Below are 14,487 nucleotides of genomic sequence, written 5' to 3' on the forward strand. Positions count from 1 at the left end.
GTTTTGCCAATTGTCATATGCTTCATGGCCTAATTTATTTGTGGAGATTACCAAATTAATAATGACTAGGCCTACCACCAACCTGCTAATGCACAAAGTAATCATATTGTTTCTTTTTTCTTTAAATCACACATTTGGATTTGACAATGAAAAATATACAAATCATCAATTAGTGAAAAATATTTCCAATATGGTGGTGACTATGGACGTTAAAAGTCATCAATCAGAGGCAGATTTAAATTTTAAAAAACAAACTCAAAGATCCAGTAACAAAACTTTAGATTTAATTTTTATGCATATTCAATAATTTCTTAAATACATAGATAAAATTTACATCAAAGATGTCATTGTTTAAGTATATATGTCATATTTACCTTCATATAAAATAAAAAAAATTCTATAAATTATTTTTGGGATCTTAATTTATGTAATTATATTTAATAGAAAGTATGCAAGAATTCATATGTTATTAAATATTTAAAATATTTCATAACTATTTGTATAATTCTAAATTATCTTACTAATTATCATATGTACTTTTAAGATTATATTATTTTTAAATAAAAAATATAATATTTTTGAGAGAGTTCGATACTTAACTAAGTCATAAAAAAATAAAAATGACCAAAATAAGTCACTATTTTAGAAAGTAATTAAAATAGGATTAGTGGAAGAAAAAATTTCACTTTATCCAATATTTCAAACGTTTTCTATTAGTTCATAACGGGTATATTTTAATATATAATGGAATAATTTCTTACAATTTATAATATGTAAGTTTTTCTTACACTTTGTAAACTAAAACTTTTTCTTACACTTTATAAAGTGGAAGAAAAACTTACATTTTATAAAGAGGAATACTTTTCAAGTTTTGCTCTCTTTATGATATTTTTGTAGTGTTTGTCATACAATTATATTGATTTGACATATCATAAAAATTAAAAAATTAATAACCGATAACATATATTGCTTTCATCAATTTATAAAAAGAATAAGGTATAAATAGTATTATTATGATTATAGTCGAAAAATACTTACTTCATTTTTATCACAAGGACAAACAAATTTTATAGATGATTATCTATAATGACGAATCATTGATCGACTTTTTGAGGGTTCCAAATAATTACATAGATCAAATCAAGTTAACAATACTTGAAAACTATGTTAGAAAGGAGCCTGAGACTAACCAACAATGTTCTTCTTTAGCGGTTGATGTTCCTCCTCAATTAGAAAATCATAAAATAGTGTTGATGAATTTCCGATAACTCAATCTACTATTTTTCTAATATGAATCATTCAAATATTTTTACCGATCGATATGATTTTGATATGAACGAAACTATCAAAGAAAGTGAATGGTAATGCTCAATAATTATATTTTGATTATTTGTTCATTTTGTCGATTATTTATTAATTTATAGGATTATTATTATTATTATTATTATTATTATTATTATTATAATATATTTTATAGCGGTTTACTTATTATTATATATTTTGTAGCAGCAAGATAGAAATATTGCTCCAACTTATGGACTAGATATTTATTTTGGTCAGTCCTCACAATTTAAAATGACGAAAAATGTTGGAACATTCTCAAATTTTCATGTCTCGTCTATTTTTTACGCAAATAATTATCAGTATATCCAACAATTGATTTTTATTTAAGTAAGTTAATTACATGTGATATATATTTATATTTTTTTTACATATATAAAAAAAATCTCAATTGTACGACTTACAAAAGCATCATAAGGATAGTAAAACTTGAAAAATATTTCTCTTTGTAGAATGTAAGTTTTTCTTCCATTTTATAAAGTGTAAGAAAAACATTTTATAAAGTGTAAGAAGTAATTCCATTATATATTAAATATATTTATTATGGACTATCGAAAAATTTTGAAAATATTTAATAAAGTGAAATTTTTTCTTTCATTAAACCTATTTTAGTTACTTTCTAAAATAATAGCTTACTTTAATTACTTTTATTATTTTATGATTTATTTAGATTCCAAACTCTTTTCGAGATAATTTACTATAACAAGACAAGGCCAATCCAAGTATAGCAAATTTGTACGCAAGCAACAACCACACGTCAAAAGTTTTCCTCTTTTTCTGAACCAAACTGATGATTCAAACATCACCAGGATCATCTTTAGATTATTTCTTTTTTATGGAAAAGTTCAAATATATTATTAATTTTTTTTAAAAAAATATATACATGTTGTTAGCTAAAGATTCGATTTATTTATTTATTTTTATTTGACAAAAATTATTTATGTTATTATTTGTTACTCTTTTTGTTTAATAATAATAATTTATTATACTGTTTTGGAATGTCTAGCAATGCTTATCTACTTCATGAAATTAATGTACAATTATATATTTAATTTTTAATTTATTTTTGTCATTAATTACGTCATGTCGTTATTATATTTTTCAAGACATTGTGTTTATTATATTCAAATGATGATATAGTAAAATTACTCTTTTAGTTATAATTTCTTAAGAAGTGTACAAAGTTAATTATGAACAAGTATTGTTGGACAAAAGGAGTAATAAAATGACATAGATATGTCAAACTTCTAACTAATGACATAAATGAGCTTTTGCTCAAAGTTCGTAGCATATTAGAATTTTTTTTCTTTAAAAAATTGATTGGATTAATGTCGTGGCCGAATAATAATTGATCACGTGTAAAAATGATTTTACAAAATTGAATTTTTTTTCAGTTACAAAATAATTGAAATGTTTTGGTTAATTAACTAATAATTGAAACTTGTAGACCATTTAATTTAATTAAACAAAAACAATTAACTAAATAATTAAAACAAATAAGGGTCCTTATTTCCAATCCTTTTAAGAATTAACAAGAGTGCTTCTATATTTAAACTCTCCTATTTTTCTTTCTACCATCGATGATGGAGAAATGTCTTTTCATTAAAGTATAAGAGAACTTTTCAAGTTCTCAACTTTCCAAGTTTATCTTTTTTCATCTTCCTTCCATTTTCCATTAACTCTTCTACGTACCCAACATTCTCAAACTTGGCGTGAACGATTAGTTTTGATTTCAAATTATTGATTGTTTTAAATATTTCTATCTACTTGACTACTTGAACTTAAAATACACTTCTTTCACGTGACATGAGAATAGTGGCAAAATACTCATCTACTTGACTAACTGAACTTAAATACACTTTATCCATGTGACATGAGAAAACTGTATTTAAATTCAATTAGTTAATTAGAGAAATGCTTTTAGCAAACCGCTAAAGAACGAAACTAATTATCCGTGACAAATTCAGAAATATTGAAAAATATTTCTTTCTAAATTTTACTTATATGAGTAGACAAGATAAAATTTATAATTTTAAGTAAATAAAATATATTTTATTTTTGTTTTATTTTTCGTATGAGATAAATTGAATTCTAAGTATTTAAATAGTATCTATAGTTGGTGGTAACTCTTCTTTACCCAAGCCGATACTTCAAATTCTATTATAGGTAAATTTCAATTATTTTTACTCGTCAATATTCAAATTATAAATAAGGAAAATAATTGTAGAAGACAACTTGAACTCTATATTTACTATAAAAAAAGATTATATTTTTGGCATAATGACTTTGTTATCAAAATTACGAAGAATTCAATCGTGTCTTATTTTCTTTGATAGTCAATTTTTATTCTATTCTTATTATATTATTGTTCAACAATCAACACCATGTAATTTGAATCAATTAACAACACCAACGTTCAAAGCAATCAACGAAATAAACCTAAACAATCAAAATCATTATTCTATAATATTGTACCCTTTTTGTCGCAGTTTATATAATACTTTTTACTTGGATGTTGAATCTTTTAATTTTTTAATAATAAGCTTTACATAATTAAAAATTACTGAAAATTAATATTATATATTTTTAATTATTCAAAATATTTAACAAACATATTAAAGAAATTAAAATAAAAAATAAATTTATTTGACTCTCACAATTTGAACATCACATAAATCGAGATGGAAGAAATGACTTCTTTAATATGTATTGTTTTGTTCAAACGAATTTTTCTTTCTTTTAAGAAGACGGATCCTGAACAATTGGATAGCTTTTGTTATCTTTTTTTCTATTTGATTTTTATATGCTTCTATAGTTTTTGGGCATCCTGATCTATCTATATATGAGGGGGACATCTAGATGAGTAGGATTTTTTTTTAATTCATAGATTGAATATAATTTTTTTTTAGATTTGTATAAACGGTTGATATCCCCGTGAAGAGAAGGTTTTTTGAGTCTTTCAAGTATCGATGAAATTTTAGTTGAAGACCTTTTAGAGCTTCATTATTTTCAACATGTTGTGCTCTAGGACTGTCCCGCGAAGATCTTCAGCACTTGTCTCTCACTGCTCGGTCTTTTCTTTTAAACACAAGAGGTGAAAAAGGCTATTTGTACGTGTGATCCTCTATCCTTTCTCTTTCTATCATCAATGAGATGAAATGGAGAGAAAACTTAGGCTTTCGTGGGGCTTGACTTACCACTAGGTTCAAACTAAGTTTGTACCATAGGTTTTGAATGATCTATTAGAAGACCTTAGACCTATTTATTCTTTTTTAGGTTCACCTAACGATTTTTTTCATCTCATAAAATAATATTTCTCTATTTAACTCTAGCCTTTTTGTCATAGCTATCCACTGCATTATGTGGTAGTCTTTACTCCAATCCCTTCGCAGGACGAAGAGAAGAGAGTGAAGGTAATACATATGATAGAAATCATTCTAATCGTGAAATTGAACACAAGTCAATCAATTGATTTTTTCTCTTGCTCTCCCTTAATAGCGTGAGAAAGGAAACGAATATTCAAAGTCTTTTACTAGAAACTTAGTCAAACCTTACAAAAAAGCGAAAAACAAAAGCCATGCTTGTTTCGTTTAAACATTTTTAAGACGGTTAACGCTTGACTAATAGAAAGAAAGACTAAATTAATTAATTATCAAATTGTTCATTCGAAAATATTGGAACCCTACTTATTGGACAATCATAATCCTCTCCAAAAATTGAAACTGTTGATCAATGAAGAAACAACATCACCATTTTCCGAGTCAAACCTATTCATTCTTCTCTTGCGATGTAAATGAATAAGTTGACTAGGGCTGATTTCTTTTCCAATGTAAACGACTAATAACATTCAAATAACAAAATTTACTTCCAATTTTGGATCTCAACATCCTTTTGTTCAAATCTATCACAATTAACATTAAAAATGAGCGAAGAAGTGGTGAAATGCGCAGAATCACATTACGGATTATTATAGTGTGGCACGAAGTCGTTGATGTTGAGTCAGCTCATATGCCGCTAGTTATGCCCTGCTTATTCCTCCTCTTTCAACAACAGTAGAGCGTTGGATCGGGCTTCTACCCATTGTTAAAGATTTCTCACAGTCAGAGGTGGACCCACATGGTGTCCGCCGGGTGATCGAGCACCCATTGATTTTGTTACGGAATATATATATCTATGTAGAAATTGATAGGTATTTGTATAAAATTAACATAGAGCACCCAATGAATAAATGATTTAGTTGGTCCAATGGCTCCTGGATGGGTACTTATTCCACGTGGGAGTCCACATCGTATCTCAATTTCAGTATGACTAGAATATCTAACTACTCATGATTGACTTAATAAGAATTTACCTGACTTTTAAGTATGATTTTAATTCTTCATAGAGTAACTGTTAGAATTTTTTGAGTCAAAGATAAGTAAATAAATATTTTCTTGCAACTAAAATGAGACGCTTAGGGGAGAAATATTAGGAATATCATGAAAATTATAATCATAAAGCTCAAATCCATCATGAATGTACAAGGAAAGAGATCAGAATCTCAACCGTGAAAAAAATTTGGAAGAGCTCAGTTTGGACTCTTCCTATGTCTCCTCGACATATTTTTTGTTTTCTTATTACTTCAATTTCAACTTCAATTTCTATTTAAATGCTTTTGTTTTATTTTGTTTATTTTAATTTTTTAGGGATATGAAACTTCTTTGTAATAAGTTTGTTTTTCTTATAAATAAAAGGAGATGGCCTTGGGCCCAATTGATTTTTTTGGGACAAATTATAGAAATCACATACTTTTAAGGTAAAATTACAATCTATCCTTTTGAAGTTTATAATTTCAAAACGGTTACAATAATATAAGCGTTGATACATTAATCTAATGCGCGAGATACATTAATCGTTAAGTAAGATACACTATATTTTATACATGATACACTAATGTGATACGCGAGATACACTAAACTGACGCGCGACATACACTTATATGATGCGTAAGATACTTTTTATACATGATACACTAATATGATGCGCGAGATACACTAATCTAATGCACGAGATACACTAATCTAATGTGCTAAATACATTAATTTGATGTGCGAGATACATTAATAAGATACACGAAAATAAGGATTTTGAAAATTTTTATAAAACGTATAGAAGATAATGGTAATAAGTAAACTAAAAGGTGGGATTCCCATAATTACTTTTATTTTTTTTTAAAAAAAAAACACATCCTAGGATTAAGGAATGGGGAGAGGGAAAAAAGCAAGTAATTATATTAAGAAAGTGACTTTTAAGAAAATAATATAGTAACTAGCTACTTTCTTCCTTTTTATTTATTCAATTTTGACTTTTTACTTGTTAATCCTTACTATAGATTTGATACATTTCTTAAGAAATAATAAATAATAGAGGTATTATTACTATTTTATTATTTGACTTTATTAAATTTAAGAATAAATTACATAGATTTCATAGTGTAAGACCTAAATTATATCTTATCTCTACTCTTTTTTATTTTACAATAATCCCTTAATTTTTATACTCTTCAAATTCATAACTCACTATTCGGATACATTAATGATGATATATATTGTATGCAGTTGTTATGCTAAAAGAGGAAAAGAAATAGAAAATCCGATTAAAATATCATAAATTAAGCTTACGCATCTCTTCTTACTGTCAATCAGTCAGTCGCAAATCCTAAAAGAATCAACAAACTTAAAATTCAAATTTCTTCTCCATCAAAACACAATGACATATGGAATGGGGTGGGTTGGGAACAGGAAGCCTACTGTGGATTGACTCGTAAAAATAGAGAGCCTATATGGATCCTATGAGTGTCAAAAAGAACCCGCATGATACTTGTTTCTTTATCTAACTCCCCATTATTGTTATCATTTCTCACTTTTTTATTGGGATCTGAGTTGTTTCCTCGCCAATTTCGAATACCTTGATTATATGGAGCCCTTGTTCATTGAAGAACCTTTTTTTTGTACAACATGAACATGTTAATCTTGATGAGACATTTCAGAATCTGAAAAAGTGAGCTGACGTATGAATGATACAAAAGTGATGAAATCGTTGTTGATCAAAATAAAATCTCGAATCATCCGTTGCAAATGAATTAGAGATTGATACAATCGACAAAAAGGCTAAAGAGATGCATAGTTTTGATGGATCATTCATACAGTTTATAATGTTACTTAATCATTTTTTGAATTATGTTTTCGAGATGGATAGATAAATCAATACATTATTATTTATATATCTTGTTTAAATTGATAAGTATTGTACTTCTGTTAAGTTTGACAAGATTCAAAATGGATTAATGAGAAGATATTGTAGTTAGGAGGATAATTCTTCATTGGTAGAAAAGTCAAGATAACACCTTTTGTAGGTGAACCATAAATTGATTTCACAAGGTAAATGTTGACATTTTGACATATTGTGATGTCATGGATGACATCAATATGAAGAATTTACTCTTATAAATAGGTAGCTCCTAATTCATTTGTAACACACCTCTAACATGTCTTCTCATCTCATAAGACATTTGTTCTTCTTTCTCTCTTGTACTATTTCACTTGTACTCTTTTGGAGTGAAATAAATATTGATTGGTTGTGTCCGAGGAGTAGGCAAAAGAAAACAAAAGTTTGCCGAACCTCGTTAATTCCTGGTGTTCTTTTTGTTATTGTCTCATTTACTATTTATTAGCTACCTTTAGATATAGTAGTCGTGATTCCATCACTCTCTATATATTCAGCTTCCGCAACAATTGGTATCAGAGCCAAGGTATTATATGAGTATGCTCTGTGGTTGCAGCATAGTCTAAACTTCCACATCAGAAAATGATTTACTTTGGTCTTTACATTGTTAGCTAGTAAATAGTATTTGTAGTAAAATGGACAAGAAAAATGATGAGTCCACATCAAGTGTCAATAATTCGTCATCATTGACATCATCGCTTATGACAAGAATTGTGTCAAATGCGAAATTTGCAGTTGAAATTTTTGACGGGTCAGGACATTTGGAAATGTGGCAAGGCGAGGTCCTCGATGTTCTTTTTCAACAAGGGCTAGATATTGCCATTGAAAAAAAGAAACCAGACGGTGTAGGAGAAGAAGATTGGAAGATTATCAACCGAGTTGCTTGCAGTACCATTCGATCTTACCTTGCAAGAAAACAAAAGGATCCATACACGAAGGAAACATCTGCAAATAAATTATGAAATTCATTGGAGGAGAAATTCTTGAAGAAAAAACAGTAAAAATAAACTTTACATGAAAAGAAGATTGTTACGCTTCACTTGTATTCCTGGCGGCACAATGAATGATCATATCACCAACTTTAATAAGTTGGCGACATATTTGTGAAATATGGACGTGACTTTTACGGATGGAGATATGACCTTAATGTTGTTAAGTTCACTTCTCGATGAGTTCGAGCATCTTGAAACGACTCTACTGCATGGAAATGATGAAGTATCTCTCAAAGAAGTTTGTTCTGCCTTGTACAGTTATGAACAAAGAAAGAAAAACAAAAAGGCGGAGAAGCAGAAACACTAGTTGCGAGAGGTCGTTCTCAAAATCTTATGAGAACGAAGAAAGGGAGATCCAAGTCAAGATCGAGACTTAGTAAAGATGAATGTGCCTTTTGCCGAGAAAAAGATCATTGAAAGAAAGACTGCCCAAAGTTGAATGGCAAAGCCAAACCAAATAATGGGAAGGTTGTCTTGGATTCAAATGTGACTGATTGTGATGATTCCGATTACTCGCTAGTTACAACTAATCCTTCCAAATCATCTGATGTATGTTTGATGGATTCAGCTTGTAGTTATCATATGTGTCCCAATCGGGACTGGTTTATTGATTTACAAGAAGGAAAATATGGAGTTATTCACACTGCAAACAATAATCCTCTTACCGCATATGGTGTTGGTTCAATCCGATTAAGGAACCATGATGGATTAAGTAGAACATTAATAAATGTTCGATATGTACCAAATTTAAAGAAAAATCTCATTTTTGTAGGAGCCTTAGAATCAAAGGGGTTCAAAGTCATTGCAGATAATGGCGTGATGAGAATTGCTCTAATGCACTGGTGGTAATGAAGACAATTCAAAGAAATAATAACATGTACCACTATCAAGGTAGTACAATTATTGGGACAGCGACAACAACATCCAATGACGAGAAGGAGGCAGAAATGACCAAACTGTGGCATATGCGCTTGGGGCATGCTGGGCAGGATTTATTTTTGCATTTGCCACCATTGTCTGTGTGAAGACACTTGATCTTTCTGCCACTTTGAGTTTCTATCGTCGCCTTCCATTTGAGAAAAATTCCTAATATTTCATCTTTTGTTTTCATCGTATACATCCACAATCTTCGAGAAAAGTCATCAACAAAGGTTACAAAATAGTGTTTCCCACCTAATGAAGGCGTTTTGGAAGCACCCCAAACATCCGAATAAACATAATCCAAAATACCTTTAGTATTCTGGATAGTTGTTCCAAATTTAACCCTTGTTTGCTTTCCCTTGATACAATGCTCACAAAATTTCAAGTTGTAAATTTTTACTCCTTTTAGCAATCCTTGATCTGATAAGGTTTTCAAGAATTTCCCTCCAGCATGCCCCAAGCACATATGCCACAGTTTGGTCATTTCTGCCTCTTTCTCGTCATTGGATGTTGTTGTCGCTGTTCCAATAACTGTACTACCTTGATAGTGGTACATGTTATTATTTCTTCGAATTGCCTTCATTACCACCAGTGCATTAGAGCAATTCTCATCACGCCATTATCTGCAATGACTTTGAACCCCTTTGATTCTAAGGCTCCTACAGAAATGAGATTTTTCTTCAAATTTGGTACATATCGAACATCTATTAATGTTCTACTTAATCCATCATGGTTCCTTAATCGGATTGAACCAACACCATATGCGGTAAGAGGATTATTGTTTGCAGTGTGAATAACTCCATATTTTCCTTCTTGTAAATCAATAAACCAGTCCCGATTGGGACACATATGATAACTACAAGCTGAATCCATCAACCATACATCAGATGATCTGGAAGGATTAGTTGTAACTAGCGAGTAATCGGAATCATCACAATCAGCCACATTTGAATCCAAGACAACCTTCCCATTATTTGGTTTGGCTTTGCCATTCAACTTTGGGCAGTCTTTCTTTCAATGATCTTTTTCTCGGCAAAAGGCACATTCATCTTTACTAAGTCTCAATCTTGACTTGGATCTCCCTTTCTTCGTTTTCATAAGATTTTGAGAACGACCTCTCGCAACTAGTGTTTCTGCTTCTCCGCCTTTTTGTTTTTCTTTCTTTCTTTGTTCATAACTGTATAAGGCAGAACAAACTTCTTTGAGAGATACTTCATCATTTCCATGCAGTAGAGTCGTTTCAAGATGCTCGAACTCATCGAGAAGTGAACTTAACAACATTAAGGTCATATCTCCATCCGTAAAAGTCACGTCCATATTTCACAAATATGTCGCCAACTTATTAAAGTTGGTGATATGATCATTCATTGTGCCGCCAGGAATACAAGTGAAGCGTAACAATCTTCTTTTCATGTAAATTTTATTTTTACTGTTTTTTCTTCAAGAATTTCTCCTCCAATGAATTTCATAATTTATTTGCAGATGTTTCCTTCGTGTATGGATCCTTTTGTTTTCTTGCAAGGTAAGATCGAATGGTACTGCAAGCAACTCGGTTGATAATCTTCCAATCTTCTTCTCCTACACCGTCTGGTTTCTTTTTTTCAATGGCAATATCTAGCCCTTGTTGAAAAAGAACATCGAGGACCTCGCCTTGCCACATTTCCAAATGTCCTGACCCGTCAAAAATTTCAACTGCAAATTTCGCATTTGACACAATTCTTGTCATAAGCGATGATGTCAATGATGACGAATTATTGACACTTGATGTGGACTCATCATTTTTCTTGTCCATTTTACTACAAATACTATTTACTAGCTAACAATGTAAAGACCAAAGTAAATCATTTTCTGATGTGGAAGTTTAGACTATGCTGCAACCACAGAGCATACTCAGATAATACCTTGGCTCTGATACCAATTGTTGCGGAAGCTGAATATATAGAGAGTGATGGAATCACGACTACTATATCTAAAGGTAGCTAATAAATAGTAAATGAGACAACAACAAAAAGAACACCAGGAATTAACGAGGTTCGGTAAACTTTTGTTTTCTTTTGCCTACTCCTCGGATACAACCAATCAATATTTATTTCACTGCAAAAGAGTACAAGTGAAATAGTACAAGAGAGAAAAAAGAACAAATGCCTTATGAGATGAGAAGGCATGTTAGAGGTGTGTTACAAATGAATTAGGAGCTACCTATTTATAAGAGTAAATTCTTCATATTGATGTCATCCATGACATCACAATATGTTAAAATGTCAACATTTACCTTGTGAAATCAATTTATGGTTCACCAAAAATTCACCTACAAAGGGTGTTATCTTGACTTTTCTACCAATGAAAAATTATCCTCCTAACTACCATATCTTCTCACTAATCCATTTTTGAATCTTGTCAAATTTAACAAATTCAATATGTTTTTACCTAATATACACTCAATTTATTATAGAGTTAATGTTTTTGAAAAAAAGTAGAACCTTTAATTGATTTTTAAATTCTATAAATTAATAGGGGTAAAGTGTTAAACTCACTATATCTATTATTATTTTCGTAGGGACCAAGGAAACTAGTTATTCCAAGATTAACTTAGTTATTATGGGATAACTTATCCCACCATATATATGGGAGAACTCGTCCCATCACTATGTTATAAATAGTAGAGTAAGTTATCCCAACCATCTCAACCAAACAAGACATCTAAATTTTATCCCAAGACTATTTTCTTTTCCTAAAACTATTATGCTTATCTCACACTAAACAAGTCCTTAATAGATGTGTTGAGTCAAAATTAGACAAGTATCTTCTTGTATATATTTCCAGGTATTGGAAATAATTTGAAAATAACTTAATTTACTGATAACAACCCCAGGTGTACCCTTAATAGACAATCAATTACTTGTAGTTATTTATTATTATAAATAAAAAATAAACTATTGGCCTCACAAACTAGACCTTATTACTTTTGTTTAGGTCAACTAATAACGGTCCAATTAATTTAGAAATTGTATGCTTTTAGACCAAGCACATAACTATTTAGTACGACTTTTTATTTTGGTGCATGCATGTATAAATGAGTCAAAAAGAATTATTTATTTTTACCCTAGGAGCTACCAACTCACAACGTTCGAATCGGAAGTGAGAATACTTTTTATTCTCTTTGTGATCTGAACTAATAATTTTTGAGTTGAAGGTGCGAATTGCCTATCATCCGATCCGAGCAACTAAAAGCACAGATCAAAACCAACCGTTCACTCGTAAATAAGCGAATTGTCCATCCCTAACGTTGATTCCGTCTATTCCACTACAAACTGCAGTTCTTTTTATTAACTATCTCTTCTAAATTTTAAAGTGTGTCATGCAGTTTATGTGATAGATAGAATCTTGAATTTCTTCCAACAATAAAAGTATATAAAAAAATCTGCTAACTTTTTTTTTGATGAAATGAATTTTATTATTTATTTGCTTACGATCAATAGCAAATAAATAAATAAATATATTTTTAAAAAAACTATTGAGGTCGACGAAACAATGATTCTTCTTCGAGTAATTTTTATATATAGCAAACAAAAACTATTATAGCTATAATTTGCATAATTGCGCTCCATAACAACCATAAATATGTATATTTCGCTATACATATATAAAAAAAAGCAGATGTGTTATCAAAGAAAGCAGTTGTATAATTCGCTATACATGTAAAAAAGAAAGCAGTTGTATACAAAATATCAATTGTATAATTTGTGTGTGTATAAAACGAGAAAGAGAGAAAGAATAAAAGAAAACTGGGCAGGAAAATATGAGTGTTGTACAATTTTAAATGTATAGAACGAAAATATATGTATTTGCATGTGTATATATACAATTTTTTCGCGCCACACTTTATACATTTCGTTTCTATTTGTATAAGTGAGAGAGGCGAGGGTGGCGAGCGAGATCTGGGAGACTGACAAGCAAGATCTCGGGGAGAAGGAAACAAAAATATATGTATATATATAATTTTTTCTTGCTTCATATAAACACAAACACATTTTATACATTTGTGTTTGTATGAAAACGAGAGGGAGCGAGCGAGCGAGGGAGAGTGGCGAGCGAGAGTTTCAGAGAGAGAAGTGAGTGACAAATAGTTTGCTGCAGGGCACAACTAAATCTAAGTGTAATTATGATATTTAATTTAATTTATTAATTTGTCATTATATACAATTTTCCCTACTTGTTATGACCGATTTTCCTACCCAAACTACATCTTTGTGCCATGCGACTTGGAGCAACGGCTATTACATTTCTACGACACCTAGTAAAATTGGCTCTAGAAGTTCTCCGATATTGCGTATTAACAATTAATTGAATGGAAAAAAAAGTGGACAATACGACGTATAGCCCAAGGAAAAAAAATATAATGCTTCAAGTTTGCTTGCAACTCTTTTTACTGTGATACTTTCTGGCATAGCCTCAAGTGTTGAAACGAATCAGTGATTACTCATGAAATAGGAAAGCATCACAAGCAATTTTCGTCCGTTACATTGACAGTAACACCAAATTAAAACCTTTGCACAGATAAGTAGTTGTAATCAAGAACATACCTTTCACTCACCACTAGAACTTCTGAATACCAAAAGGCTTAAAGAATAAGTTGTTTTTTGTGTCGAGAAGGGAGTAAGGGAAGCACTACCATTTTCTCCATCCTCCATCTTCTGTAAGCTAGAAGAGAATCAGAAAAGCTTGATGGTCATAGTCTCAACAACAACAACATACCCACAAGTGGGATCTGGAGAGCATAGAATGTACACAAGTTTTATCACTACCTCGTAAAGATGGAGAGCATGTTCCTGATAGACCAGCATAACAAAGTAGCTACGATAGAAAACATGTCAAAGAAAAAAAACTACAATGAAATAGTGCAATAATCGAAGTAGAAGAGACAGTCGAAAGTAGCACCCATGGATTGAAGGACAACAAACTACCAGCC

General features: G+C 30.4%; 1 long non-coding RNA gene across 1 annotated transcript; it reads right to left on the reverse strand.

Moving 5' to 3' along the window:
* Window positions 1-6,964: 6,964 nt before the first annotated feature.
* Window positions 6,965-14,456, reverse strand: LOC138348997 (uncharacterized). Its single transcript, XR_011221501.1, has 3 exons — window positions 14,324-14,456; window positions 14,102-14,212; window positions 6,965-7,372 (listed from the first exon to the last, which is right to left on the reverse strand). It is a non-coding gene; the product is annotated as an uncharacterized lncRNA (long non-coding RNA).
* Window positions 14,457-14,487: the final 31 nt, after the last annotated feature.

This window comes from Solanum lycopersicum, chromosome 6 (assembly GCF_036512215.1).
Source record: "Solanum lycopersicum chromosome 6, SLM_r2.1".
In the NCBI taxonomy this organism is placed as follows: domain Eukaryota; kingdom Viridiplantae; phylum Streptophyta; class Magnoliopsida; order Solanales; family Solanaceae; genus Solanum; species Solanum lycopersicum.